The 14487-nt window shown below is 35.2% G+C and overlaps 1 long non-coding RNA gene across 1 annotated transcript in view; it reads right to left on the bottom strand.

Annotated features, from left to right (window-relative positions):
- The window catches only part of LOC148094265 (uncharacterized), a 313472-nt gene that overhangs the window by 213913 nt on the left and 85072 nt on the right, over nucleotides 1-14487 (bottom strand). The window contains exon 2 of the long non-coding RNA XR_015714259.1: nucleotides 9899-9988. This is a non-coding gene — a long non-coding RNA (uncharacterized LOC148094265). The remainder of the gene's footprint in view (nucleotides 1-9898; nucleotides 9989-14487) is intronic.

The following is a 14487-nucleotide window of genomic DNA, read 5'->3' on the forward strand; positions in this document are numbered from 1 at the left end:
CAGCTGTGAATAATATGCCCAGCAAAACTGTCCTTTAAATATGAAGGAGAAATGAAGACGTTCGTAGACATACAGAAGCTGAGGGATTTTATCACCAGAAAAACCTCTATTGCAGGAAATATTCAAGGGAGTTATTCTGCTGGAAACGAAGGGCATAAAGTCACAACACTACAAGTAAGATAACCAAAAAACTTACAGCATAAACAGGATAATTTTTTACCACAAAAACATAAAAGAGGAGAGGATAAAGGTATGAACTGGCAAAGGAGGATGAACATCAGATGCACTAAAAAAAAAACAATGTACATATGCAACTTTATTCTTTATAAACCAAATGGTACCCACACAAAAAATATCCCCAAGCCAGGACACATAGCTTAAAAAAAGGGGACACAGGGGAAAGAAGTATGAAACACCACCAAACAAAAACAAGAGACAGAAGTACAAAGGGAAAAAACCAATGGAGGCATAAATCTACCAGAAAACAAAAGATAAAATGTCTGTAGGAAATCCTCATACAGCATTTCCCTAAAGGGAAATGGCCTAAATTAAGCAATCAAGAGACACAGAGTAGCAGACTGAATCAAAAAACAAAATACAACCATATTCTGCCTACAAGAGACATATCTAAGCTGCAAAGACAAAGGTAGATTCAAAGTAAAAGGGTGGAAAATGATTCTCCAAGCAAATATTATCCACTGAAAAGCAGGTACAGCTACACTTATATCTGACAAAATTAATTTTATGATAACAAAGATAACAAGAGAGCAAGATGGACACTTTATAATGATAAAAAGGACACTACAACAAGAAAATATATTACTTTTAAATATATATGCACCCAACCAGGGGGCACCAAAATATATGAAGCAACTATCCACAGGACGAAAGGGAGAAACAGATCCAAAGACACTCATAGTTAGGAAATTTAATACTCCATTGACAGCTCTAGACACATCAACCAAACAGAAAATCAATAAAGAAATATTGGCCTTAAATGAAATGCTAGAGCAAATGAACATAATTAACATTTACAAAGCCTTTCATCCCAGAACATCAGATTTTACATTCTTCTCCATTGCACATGGAACATTCTCAAGGATAGACCATATGTTGGGTTACAGAACTAGCATCAACAAATTCAAGCATATTCTCTGACCATGAAAAGATTAATAAAATTGACAAACCCCAGCTAGACTCATTAAATAAAAAAGGGAAAAGACACATAAAAAAAATCAGAAATGAGAGAGAATTCATTACAAACATCACAGACATACAAAAGATCATACTAGAATATTAATAAGTACTATATGCCACCAAATACAATAACCTAGAAGAAATGGATAAGTTCTTAGAAATATATAACCTTCCTAGACTAAATCATGAAGAATTGGAAAATGTAAATAGGCAGATGAGCAGTGAGAAAATTGAAACAACCATCAAAAACCTCCCCCAAAATAAAAGTCTAGGACCAGATGGCTTTGCCAATGAATTCTGCCAACATTCAAACAAGATTTAAAACCTATCCTTCTCAAATGCCTACAAAAAATTGAAGAAGAGGCAATACTTTTTAACACATTTTATTAGGTCAATATGACCTAGATACCAAAACCTGGCAAGGATAACATACAAAAAGAATACTACAGACCAATATATCTGATGAATACAGATGCAAAAATCATAAACAAAATCATAGAAAATTGAATACAAAATTACATCAAAAAATAATACATCATGACCTAGTGGGTGTCATGCAGGGGCATAAGGATGGTTCAACAAACATAAATTAACCAATGTAATACACCACACTAACAAAAGAAAAGATAAAAATCACATGATCTTATCAATAGTTACAATAAAAGCATTTGATAAGATACAAAATACATTTATGATCAAAACAATAAAATAGGAATAGAAAAGTACCTCATCATAATAAAGGCCATATATGATAAACCCTTAGCTAATATCATACTCAATAGTGAAAAACTGAAAGCTTTTCTTCTAAGATCAAGAACAAGACAGGATGTCCACTCTCACTACTTTTATTCAATATAGTTCTGGAAGTCTTAGCCAGAACAATAAAGTAAGAGAAATAAATAATATCCACCCAAATACGGAAGGAAGAAGTAAAACTCACTTTTTGCAGATAATTCTGTATATAGAAAACCCTAAAGACTCCACCTAAAAACTACTAGAAACAATAAACAAATACAGTAAAGTTGCAGGATACAACATCAATGTACAAACATCAATTGCCTATCTATATACTAACAATAAAACTTCAGAGAAAGAAATGAAAAATAAACTATTTCTTTTGCAATTGCAACCCAAAGAATCAAATACCTAGGAACAAACTTAACAAAGAACATGAAAGACCTATATATCAAAAATTACAAAACATTATTTAAAGAAATTGAAAGAGACACAACAAAATAGAAAAATATCTCATGTTCATGGGTTGGAAGAATTAAGATAGTTAAAATGACCATATTACCCAATGCAATATGCAAATTTAATGCAATCCTTATCAAAATCCCAATGTCATTTTTAAAAGAAATAGAACAAGAAATCATCAGATTTGTATAGAACCTCAAAAGACTCCAAATAGCCAACGCAACCCTGAGAAAAAAGAACAAAGCTGGAGATATCATGCAACCTGACATAAAATTATGCAACAGAGCTACAATAATCAAAACAGCATTGTATTGGCACAGAAACATACACACAGATTAGTGGAACAGAATAGAGAGCCCAGATATAAAACCACATGTATATGGACAGATAATTTTTGACAAAGGACCAAAAACACACAATGGAGTAAAGAGAGCCTCTTCAATAAATGGTCCTGGGAAAATTGGAAGGCCACATGCAAAAGAATGAAACTGGAGTACAGTTTATCCCCATGTAAAAAAATTAATCAAAATGAATCAAAGACCTAAATGTGAGACCCAAAACAATAAGTTACATAGAAGAAAACATTGGTACCAAACTTATGGGCCTTAGTCAAGAAAATATTTTATGAACTTGACACCACATAGCTAAGGGAAATGAAGGCAAAAAATAAATGAATGGGACTATATAAAACTAAAAAGCTTATGCACAGCAAAGAAACTGACAACAAAACATATAGGCCACCAACCAGATGGGAGATGATATTTGCAAACAGTAGCTCTGACAAAGGTTTCATTTCCAAAATATATAAAGAACTCACAGAATTCAACACCAAACAAACAACATAATCAAAAGTCGGCAGAAGACCTGAACAAACACCTCTCCCAAGAAGACATACAAATAGCCAATAGGTATTGAAAAGATGTATGACCTCACTAGCAATTAAGGAAATGCATAAAAGCTATAATGAGATACTACCTCACCTGTTAGAGTGGCTATGATCAACAAGGCAAGCAATAACCAGTGTTGGAGAAGAGGGAACACTCATTCACTGCTGGTGGGAATGTAGACTGATACAACCACTATGGAAATAAGTCTGGCAATTAATTAAAAAATTAAGAATAGAGCTACCATATGACCCAGCTATCCCTCTCCTGGGTATATACCCAAAAAACTGGAAAACATGTATTTGCAAAGATATATGCACCCTTATGTTCATTGCAGCATTATTCATGGTGACCAAGACATGGAAACACCCAGCTATATGCATGTACACAATGGAATACTACGCAGCCATAAGAAAGGATGAAATACTACATTTGCAACAACATGGATGGACCTTAAGAATATTATGCTAAGTGAAATAAGTCAGTCAGAAAACTCTAAGAACCATATGATTTCACTCATATGTGGATATAAAGCTGAAACTCGTGGACAAAAACAGCATGTGTTGGTTGCCAGAAGGAAGGGGGTAGGGGAAAAAAGGGGTCCTAAAATGTGGTGATGAGAGAAGATATGACTTTGTTTGGTGGCACACAGTGCAATATATAGATCTTGTGACAGAAACCCACACCTGAAACCTATATGTTCATGTTAACCATTGTTACCCCAATAAACTTAATTTTAAAAAGAAAAAGTTCTCTCTAAGCGATACTTCAGTGAAACTAAGTGATACTTCAAGTTTTCACTTAGTTCCTTGATCATCCTTATAATAATTTTTTTAAACTCTGTATCGGGTAAATTGCTTTCTTCCACCTCATTTCTCTCTTCTTCAAGAGAGGACTCTTGTTCTTTCACATGGGATATGTCTCTTTGTCTCCCCATTTAGGCTGTCTCTTTGTGTTTGTTTCTATATATTAGGTAGATCTGCTATGTTTCCCTGTATTGGTATGGTGGTTTTATTTTGAAGATGTCCTGTAAGATCCAGTGGCGCAGGTTGCTACAGGAATGTGTTTTGTGAGTATTTTAAGAACCTTCCTGTTGTAATTGAGTCTTGATTGCTATGGCCCATTTGTGCAAGTGGTTGACCCTCAGGCTGGCTGACTATAAGGAGTAACCTCAACCACAGTGTACAAGCTGCTGTACAGGTGCTGACTACATGAAGTGGAATTTGTCTCAGCAGTGTCTGATGCCTGCTGAGATCCCCTTTTTGATATGCTGTGTGTGAAGCTAATTGGATTCTGCTCTGATGTTTTCTGATGCTGGCCACTGGGTGTGTCTCTTATGGGGCCACACGAGAGGGATCTGGTGCAAGTAAATATCAGACATGCCTTTGACTGGCACTTGACAGCCTGTTTGGTGCTACAAAGTGATCCACAATTTTTGCTGCCTCTGTTAAACCCTGGTGTGAGTAGGAAAGCCCAAGCTGTGCACCAGGCTTGGGCTCCACCATCACCAAGCCCAGGGACATGTCAGTAAAAGGCCAAAGGCACCCCAAGATCTTCCTCTACCTGCCACCATCTGTTGGTTGCCTGTTAGGTCCAGTCACTGAAAGAGCCTTTGGTGGTACTTGAGCTACATGAGGTTGGGTTTCAGTGAGTCATCCAGTAGGGCTGAGTGTTGTTCACCAGATTGATACAGGTTCAAACTTGGTGCCAGTGCTGGGTTTTAGGCTACTCAGCAAAGGTTCTAAGGTGTACCAATTCTAGCCTCCCTCTCCAAAAAAGGAGCCCACAGACCTGTGTGTTTTGACGGGGCCTCATAGAGTCTTCAGGATGTGACTAGCAGAGTTTATTAGGCCCAAACAGACCAAGATTTAGCCTTGTGAATGGAAGGCTCTCCATTGGTCAAACATATGAAGGAAAAATGGTCCCCATTCTAGAGCCAAACAACTCAGTCTATCCCAGATGCCTGCTTGACTTGCAGCTCAGCAGGGCAAGGTCAGGAGGGTGGGAATGCTAAGAGCCCAGATGGTGAAGCTAGTGTATCTTCTGTGAGAGGGAGGCACCAGTCAAGTTCACAGGAAAGTGGTGGGAACGGCTCCTGCCAAAAATCCACACAACTCTGTTACTGACATTCCTTGAGTCTGACCAGACCTTTCAACTTCAGCTTAACCAGTTGACTCCTCAGCAGGGCTCAAACTCCAGAGTTTGAGGAATAGGGATTCCAGAGGGTGTGGTTATTGCATTACCTCAGGCTGATGCTGTAAGGAGGGGATTGTTCTACCCAAGAAATTGGTGTCTGTGGTTTGAAAGAGGGACTCAGCACAGGACCCTGGGGGCTGTAACTTCAGCTCTCTCCTCAGAGCCACATACCCCTGTTTCTCTTCACATGACTCTTGTCCACTCTACTCTTCCTCCTTCAGAACTCAGGTTGAGTGGTCATGAACAATTTTTGTGCATTCACCCTTTAAAAGTTTTTCTGTTTTTAGCAGACTTCTGTGTCTCACTGGAGGAGAGAATCCTTGATTTTTACAGCCAGATGTTATATAGGTTCCTTTTTCTGTCTCTGGTTCTCTGGGCTGGGGAGCCAGGCATGGGATTGAGACCACATACTCCTCAGGCAGAACTTTTGCAGCTGAGATATTTCTGCAGAATCCCAGCTGCTGCCCTGGAAGTATGGCCAGCTCTTTTCACATTTTCTCCCTTCCTACTAGTCAGTTTCAATGTGGCTTCTTCTGAAAATCCTTGGTTATAAGATTTCTGTTTTTCTAGTCCTCAGTTGGTTTTTCAGGTTAATTGTTCTATATTTTAGTTATAATTCCAGTTTGTTCCTGGGAGGAGTTGAGTCTGTCTTCCACTTATTTTGTCCCCATTTTGGATATTACTTTTCTAAGAGTCCACATTTTTTCTAAGACAATCACCCCATTTTTTGTGGGGGTGTTTGCTCTTCCCATCCAGCAACTTTGTGGTTCTGATGGGGATTTTTAGTATTTCACCACTAGTGATTTGTTAAGTGGAAGCAGCTAACCCAAAGAAGCCAATAAAAGTTTTGATCTTAAGCAAAGAGATTAGTTTATTTCTTATGACAATGCAGTGAATTGTGGGTGGAAATTGTTTTTGTCAGGAGAGGAGAAATGGGAAAGTACTACCTGAGAGTGATTACACCCCTGTTTCCATTGGCTCAAAAGCCCAACTCTTCCCTTGATTTTTCTATGAGTACATATATGTCATTTGATTGGAACATCATCCTGTACACAAAAAGGTTGCTGGTTTGATTCCCAGTCAGAGCACATACCTAAGTTGTGGGTTTAATTTCTGTCAGGGCATGTACAAGAGGCAATCCATTAATGTTTCTTTCTCACATCAACGTTCCTCTCTCTTTCTCCCTTCCCATCTCTCTAAAATCAATAAGCATATCCTTGGGTGAGTATTTTTAAAAAAGAATAAACTATATATAAGATTTCATACAGGAGGAGAAAATGAACACTGTGAGAAATTTACATTGGACATATTTCTTGAGGAGGACAATTAAATATGGGTAAAATTTGGAAGATTTAAAATTTCAAAAATACAGTGTAAATACTCTCTGGGTATATTAAGATAAAAGATCCAATGGGCATAACAGATTACAGGATTATATATATTTGTATGTCTCACATTTTGTTCTTTCCTTTATATTTTCTGAATTTTATTATATTCTATTTAACTATTTTTAATTCACTAATCTTTTGTTCTGATATTTCCAAATTGCTTTTAAATCCATTTCAATATATTCTTAATGCATCCTTACCATGTATTTTGTTTTACAGGCTGAGAGTGTCCATTCAATTACTTTTTATAAGCTTCAATTCTTTGTTGTAAACCTCCAACTCTTTAGGTATTTTATAAATCTATTATTCTACTTTATGAAAAAAACTAAACATAGTTATTTTAAATCAATTAAATAATAATTTAATAGTTGATTCATCTGTTGGCCTGCTCTTGTGAGATTTTTGTACTGTTACTTATTGTTCATAGAGTCTTATTTCTTGATATAGTAGATGAATTGCACTCATGATCTATAATTTTATCTGTCCATATATCTTCACACATTGCTTTTTAAGTTACCAGTACTGTCACTCATCACAGAGTGTTTTGGTCCACAAGTTGAGTTTAGTGTAAGCCATATGATTTGCATTGGTTATTTAACAAAATGGCACAAGCTGAAACTTGAAAAAGTACCTGTATGTTTCTTCTTTCCATCTTGCTCTTCTGCCTTTGTCTTGAGAATACAAACACATGAGCTTATTGAAAAGCACATGTTGCAGAGCAATTTCATCCAAGTGATTCCAGCCAAGTCAAATAATACTTGACTGACTTCCAGTCAGAAGAGACTCCAAGAATTGCCCACTTGAGGTCAGTCTAGTTCATTGACTCTAAAATTGTAATCTAAATGTTGCATGACTTTAAAATTGATATCATGGTTTGTTGATTGCTTTTTTGTTCAGTGTTGGATTCCACCTCTGTGAGCAACCACTAGCTTAGAAAACATTGGTCTCATAGCACAGTATTTGGGGATTTAAAAACATGCTACATAATCTCTAACTTAAAATTGCATTATCTTTTTTACAAAGGAACCAAAACTTAAATTCATCCATGAAATATCAGTCAAAGACCTGAACAAATAAAATATAAAAAAATGTTCAGAATCTATAAAGAAAAAATGTACTGCAACTTCTGTAAAGGGTTAGTAAGGCTATATTAACCAGAAAACAATTGGTATGTTACAAAAAGCATGGAATTCCAAGTCAGAAATTCTGCATCTGAATCCACAATTTGTAACCCTGGACATATGCCAAAACCTCTTAAACCTCTTAATACCTCAATTCTCTTATGAAATTGTGATGGAAAGATTTAAAGAAGATAATAGAAACAAAAACATGCTATTCAACTGTTTATCTGGGGTAAACATACTGAATATAAATTAAAATATGAAAATATTAGTTTAGCTCTGTTCCACAGTGCAAATAACACTAAATCAGTTAAATACAGTTTTTTATCTGCATCTGCAGAAAATTATAAGCTTACCTAGTTGACTATTTGGATTGGATTGGTTTAGGAGTTGGAACAATTTTTCTGGAGCAGGAGAGAAAAGTTGACAGCATAGTTGTCTGTGCAGCCAACTGCAAAGTTCTAGAAAACATCCATTACCAAACTGGAGTTTTGATTTTAGTACTTTCCTGAAATTTATGTACTTTACATTATTTGGAAGAAGATAAACTTCAAAAATAAAGGAATGTAATACACTTGTTTCAGAAAGGAAAAAGCAACCAAGTGGTTGGCTGACTCATGGATACTCATGCGACTTTCTGAGACACACGTGAGTCACAAAGTTCTACCAAATGTTAGCACACAAAGTTTAATCAGATATTATCAAGTGTTTATAAAAAGTCTTACAGAATTGTGGAATATGAGATATTTTAAAATTCAATTTTCATTTGTGATTATGAAAGATGAATGAATTAAATTGGAAACCTTCCAGCAGTGGTGAGTACTTTAAAATATTAGATATTGTCTTTTTACAAATTAGCCATTTGTAAAAGTTATTTTGTTGTATGTGTAGTTTAAATATATAATTGCCATTTCATTGCATATATAACACCAAGTTAACTAATAAGTTATTTTCTAGACCTTGGAAATTAAGATAAAAATTATCTTGACCCTTACATGTAAGAGTTTATAGTCTCCTGTGGGAAGTGATCATCTAAGTAAACAATTTCAATAAATGTGATGGGGAAATTGGAATGAATAAGATAAGTTAAGCCTACAAAAAAAGGGATCACCTCCCATTGTCTGCCCAGAGAAAACATACAGTAGTAAAGATGTAGCAATAGGCTTCTAGGGCAAAAAGATTGCTGAGTTTGACAAATAAAGACAGATTTGGCCTGGCAAGGGTTTAGAGAGAGAGGTATTGAATTACAAAACTGTAATGTATTAGGGAGAAATGGGTCAACAATGATGATAAACAGGCAGAGACCAAAACATAAAGGTTTATGTCTAAACATAATTTTTTTAGAAACTTGTGCATAAAAGTTAATAGGTGATTTTTTTGTAACAGCCAAAACCTGGAAAAAATCCAATTGTCCATCAGTTGGTGAGTAGATAAGCATATCGTGGTATATCTTTACAGTGGAAGTCTACTCAGCATCGAAAGTTTTCTCTATTGAAACATGCAACAACTTGAATGAGTCTCAAAATAAATATGCTGAGTAAAATGAGCCAAACACAAATGACATCCTATATTATTCTATACACATAAAATTATAGAAAAACAAATATACAGTTTCAGAAAGGAGGTATGTGAGACATGGTAGGTGAAGATGGTAAAGATCCACAGGGGCATAAGGAAAATTTTAATGGTGATGGATATGTTCATTACCTTGATAGTGGTAATAGTTTCTTGGATGCAAACTTATATAAAAACTCATCAAAATGGACATTTTAAATATATACAGTTATGTCAATTATACCTCAATAAAGTTGAAAAATGTACTTTACACAACAGAGAACTTAAAGTGATTTTAGTAAAAAGTTAGCATGGGTAGTTTTATATTGCAGAAAATTACAGTGTATTCCTGATTGCTTACCTGAACAAGGAAAACTGTGAAAATGGCATTTATTACACAACCTTCTCTCCTTATCCATGGAGGATACATTCCAAGACTCCTGGTAGATACCTTAAAGCATAAACAGTACAGACCATATAAATAAATACATATTTGTTTTCTTCAATACATTCATACCTATGATAAATTTTAATTCAGATTAGACACAGTAAGAGGTTAACAACAATAATAAAATAAAACAATTATAATAATTACTGGAATAGAAGTTACGTGAATGTGGCCTCTCTTTCTCTAAAAACATCTTATTTTACTGCAGTTACCTTTTCACTTAGGGGAAGCACTTTACAGCTTTTCTTTAGCATATCTATCCAAATTGTCAGCATCATTACTCTGCCATTTTAGGGTCATTAAAAAGTAAAATGAGGGCTACTTGAATGCAATGTAAGCACTGCAGTAACCATGACAATAGATCTGATAACCTAGAGGGGTACTAAGTGACTAATGGGGGTGGGATAGAGAGTCTACAGCATAGATATTCAACACCTGGACAGAATGAAGCTGGAGAGTTAAACATTACATGACACTACACAGAACACTCAATTTAAAACAAGAATTGTTTACTTCTGTAATTTTTGCTTAACATTTTTAGATCTCAGCTGACCACAGAAAGTGAAGTTGCAGATGAGAAGAGACACTACTATAAGCCTATTATTTTCCTTCTTATAGCTTATTCAGAAAATTAAATTTATTAATTTAATTTTAAGCTAGTTAAAATTAACTTAAAAATTAAATTAATTTTAAGCTAGTTAAAAATTAAATTTATTAAGTTGACATTGGTTCATAACATTATGTAAGTTTCAGGTGTACATTTTTATAATACAACATCTGCATACTCTTGTGTGTTCAACACATGAAGTCTAGTCTTCTAATGCCATATATTTGACCCCCTTTACCCTTCTCATCCTCCCCCCAACTCAATCCCCTCTGATAACTATCATTCCGTTGTCTGTATCTGTGAATTTGTTTTATGTTTGTTCTTGTGTTGCTTTTTGTTTTAAATCACACATAAGAGTGAAGTCATACGGTGCTTGTCCTTTTCCATCTGAATTATATCATTTAACTTAATACTCTCAAGATCTACCCCTGTTGTCAAAGTACAATATTTAATCATTTTTATGGCTAAGTAGTATTTTATTCAATATGCACTACAACTTCATTATCCAATCATCCATTGAAGGACACCTCGGTTGTTTTCATGTCTTGGCTATTGTGAATAATGCTGCAATAAACACAAGGGTATATAAATCTTTATGAATAAGTGTTTCCAATTTTGGAGTTAGACACCGAAAAGAAGGATTGCTAAAACATATGACATTTTATTCTCAATTTTTAAAAGAACCTGCATACTGTTTTACACAGTGGCTGTATCATTTGATATTTCCATCAGCAGTGTGTGAAGGGTCTCTTTTCTCCATATCCTCTCCAACATTTGTTATTTCTTGTCTTGTTGATAATAGCCATTCTAACATGTGTGAGGTAGTGGCTCATAGTAGTTTTGATTTGCATTTCCCTTGTAACTCTTGATGTTGAACATCTTTTCATATATTTGTTGGCAATCTGCTTGTTAAACAAATGTCTATTCATGCCATGGACAGTGTGACTTAGTTGGTTGGAACATCGTCCTGTGCACTGGAGATTGTGGGTTTGATTCCTGGTCAGGGTACATATCTAGGTTGTAGGGTCAATTTGGGTTTGATTCCATACAAGAGGCAATCAATCAATGTATCTCTATCACATCTATGTTTATTTCTCTCCTCCCTTCTCACCCTTTGACTCTCTCTAAAATAAAAAGAAAATAAATATCTATTCAGGCCCTATGCCCACTTTTAAACTGGATTGTTCTTGTTGAATTGTATGAGCTTTTTGTGTATTTTGGGTATATTAGCCTATTATCAGATGTGTTGTTTGCAAATATCTTCTTCCATTCAGTAGGTCACATTTTTTGTTTCACTGCCTTTGTTTTCTGTGCTGTTAGGTTCAGTTCACAGGAAAACCCTCTGAGACTAAGGTCCATAAGTTAAATGCATATGTGTTATTCTATGTATTTTATTGTTTCAGGTCTTATATTCAAGTCTTTAATATATTTTGAGTAAATTTTTGCATATGGTGTTAACAGTCCAGTTTTGTTCTTTTGCATATGGTTTTCCAGTTTCCCCAACACCATTTATTAAAGTGTTTTTGGATTCTGTGTCAAAAATTAGTTGTCCATATATATGTGGGTTTATTTTTGGCTCTCAATTCTGTTGTATTGGTCAGTGTGTCTGTTATTATGCCAATACCATGCTGTTTTGATTATTATAGCTTTGTAGTATAGTTTGAAGCCAGGGAGTGTGATATCTCTGGTTTTGTTCATTTTTCTCAACATTGCATTGGCTATTTGGAGTCCTTTGTGGTTAAAAATACATTTTAGAATATTTTGGTTCTCTTTCTGTGAAAATGTCATTGGAATTTTGATAGAGGTTACTTTAGGTAATATGATACTTTTAACAATGTTACTTCTTCAAATCCATGAACACAGAATATTTTTCCATTTCTTTGTATTTTTTTTTTCAATTTCTTTCAACAATGTCTTGTAGTTTTCAATGTATAGGTACTTCACATCCTGAGTTGTTTAATCTTGGGTATTTTATCTTTTTTGTTGCAATTATAAATGGGATATTTTCTTTATTTCTTTTTCTGAGGTTTTTTAGTTAATATATAGGAACACAACACATTTTTGTATATTTATTTTATATACTGTATTTGTTTTTTGTTTCTAATAGTTTTTGGTTGTGTCTTTATGGCTTTCTATGTCTAGAATCAAGTCATCTACAAATAGCACAAATTTGAATAATTCATTTTCAATTTGGATGGATTTTACATCATATTCTTGCTTAATTTCTTTGGCTAAGACTTCCAGTGGGAAGCCTTATTTTGCTCGTGACCTTAGAAAAAAAGCTTTGATTTTTAACCACTGAGTATAAATTTACCTAAGGGTTTATTATATATGACCTTTATTATGTTGAGGTACATTCCACACCCATTTTATTGAGGTTTTAAACCATGAATGGTTGATTTATCTTGTTGAATGCTTTTGCACACTTACTGATATGGTTATACGATTGTTATCTACTTTTTCCAGTGATGCCCATCCCTTCCCTCCAGGCACCAGCCAGTTGATTATTATCTTTTATTTTCTTAATGTGGTGCATCACATTAATTTGAGTGATTTGATTGATTGGTTAATATTCAACCAGTATCACATCCTTAGGATGAACCACACTTGATTGTGATATATAATCCTTTTTTAAAAAAAGAATCCATTGCTCAATCCAAGGCTGAAAAGATTTATGTTTTCTTCTATGAATTTTGTGATCTTATATTAAGGTCATTGACCTATTTTAATTTTTGTAAGTCATTTGAAGCCGGGGTCTGAATTCATTCTTTTGCATTTGGATACCCAGATTTTCCAGGAACTTTTTAAAAATCCTTACCAGAAGACATGCTTATTGATTTTAGACACAGGGGTAGGGAAGAGAGAGGGAGAAAGAGAAAGAGAAACATTGATGTGAGAGAGAAACATTGATTGGTTGCCTTCCTGTATGTGCCCTGAATGGGAATTAAACCACCACCAAGGTATGTGCCCTGACCAGAAGTTGAACCCTCAACCTTTTGTTGTATAGGAAAACACTCCAACCAATTGAGACACACCAGTCAGGGCTGATGCTTGATCTTTTTGAAGTATTGTTATATTCTAGTTGCTAGTATTTGTTTAAGACTTTTTGAATCAATGTTCATCAGAGATATTGGTGTGTGATGTGGGGGGGGGGAGGGTTATCCTTGTTTGGTTTTGATAAAAGGTTAATGTTGGCCTTGGAAAATTATATAGGAAGTATTACCTTCTCCAATTTTTAGGAAAAAGTAAAAAAAAAAAAAAAAATGGATTGGTATTGAGATTCCTAGATAGAGGTGGATTAAGTGGTAGCTACACTGACGCTATCCCAGGACCAAGCTGGAATTGCAACTAAAATATAGAAAAACCTTCCTGAATAATCAACTAAAGACAGATGGAATGAACCCTAATAACCAAGGATGTAAAGGGGAGACTGCATAGAGACTGGTAGGAAGTGTAGAGGCCAAGAGAATTGACTGGGCTCCACCAGGCAGGAGCTGAAGTTCCTGAGTGATATCTCAGTTGTGGGAGAGTTCCCACCAATAACTCTGATGTTTAAACTCCAAGAAGGGCTCTACAACCCAGAGCACCAGACTGATAAAGGTGCCCACATAACAGCTGGCTGTCAAAAGCAGTGAGTAATTGTGTCTGCCAGGGATAGATAGCTGGAAATGCAGGCACACACTTAAAAGGCCAAAACACAAAATTTCCTCTGCAGCCACTAACCTTAGGCTCTGGCATAGGGAGGGCAGGGTGGACTAGGGCTGTGTGAGGAGAATCCATGGGTGCTAGTTTTTCTGAATTCTCAGAGATCAGAAGGCAACCATCTGGATTCCTATACTGAGCCATTCCCACATACTGAAGAAGACATATTTCTCAGGCAGAACTTTACCATCCA

Source organism: Miniopterus natalensis, chromosome 1 (assembly GCF_054644295.1).
Source record: "Miniopterus natalensis isolate mMinNat1 chromosome 1, mMinNat1.hap1, whole genome shotgun sequence".
Classification (NCBI taxonomy): domain Eukaryota; kingdom Metazoa; phylum Chordata; class Mammalia; order Chiroptera; family Miniopteridae; genus Miniopterus; species Miniopterus natalensis.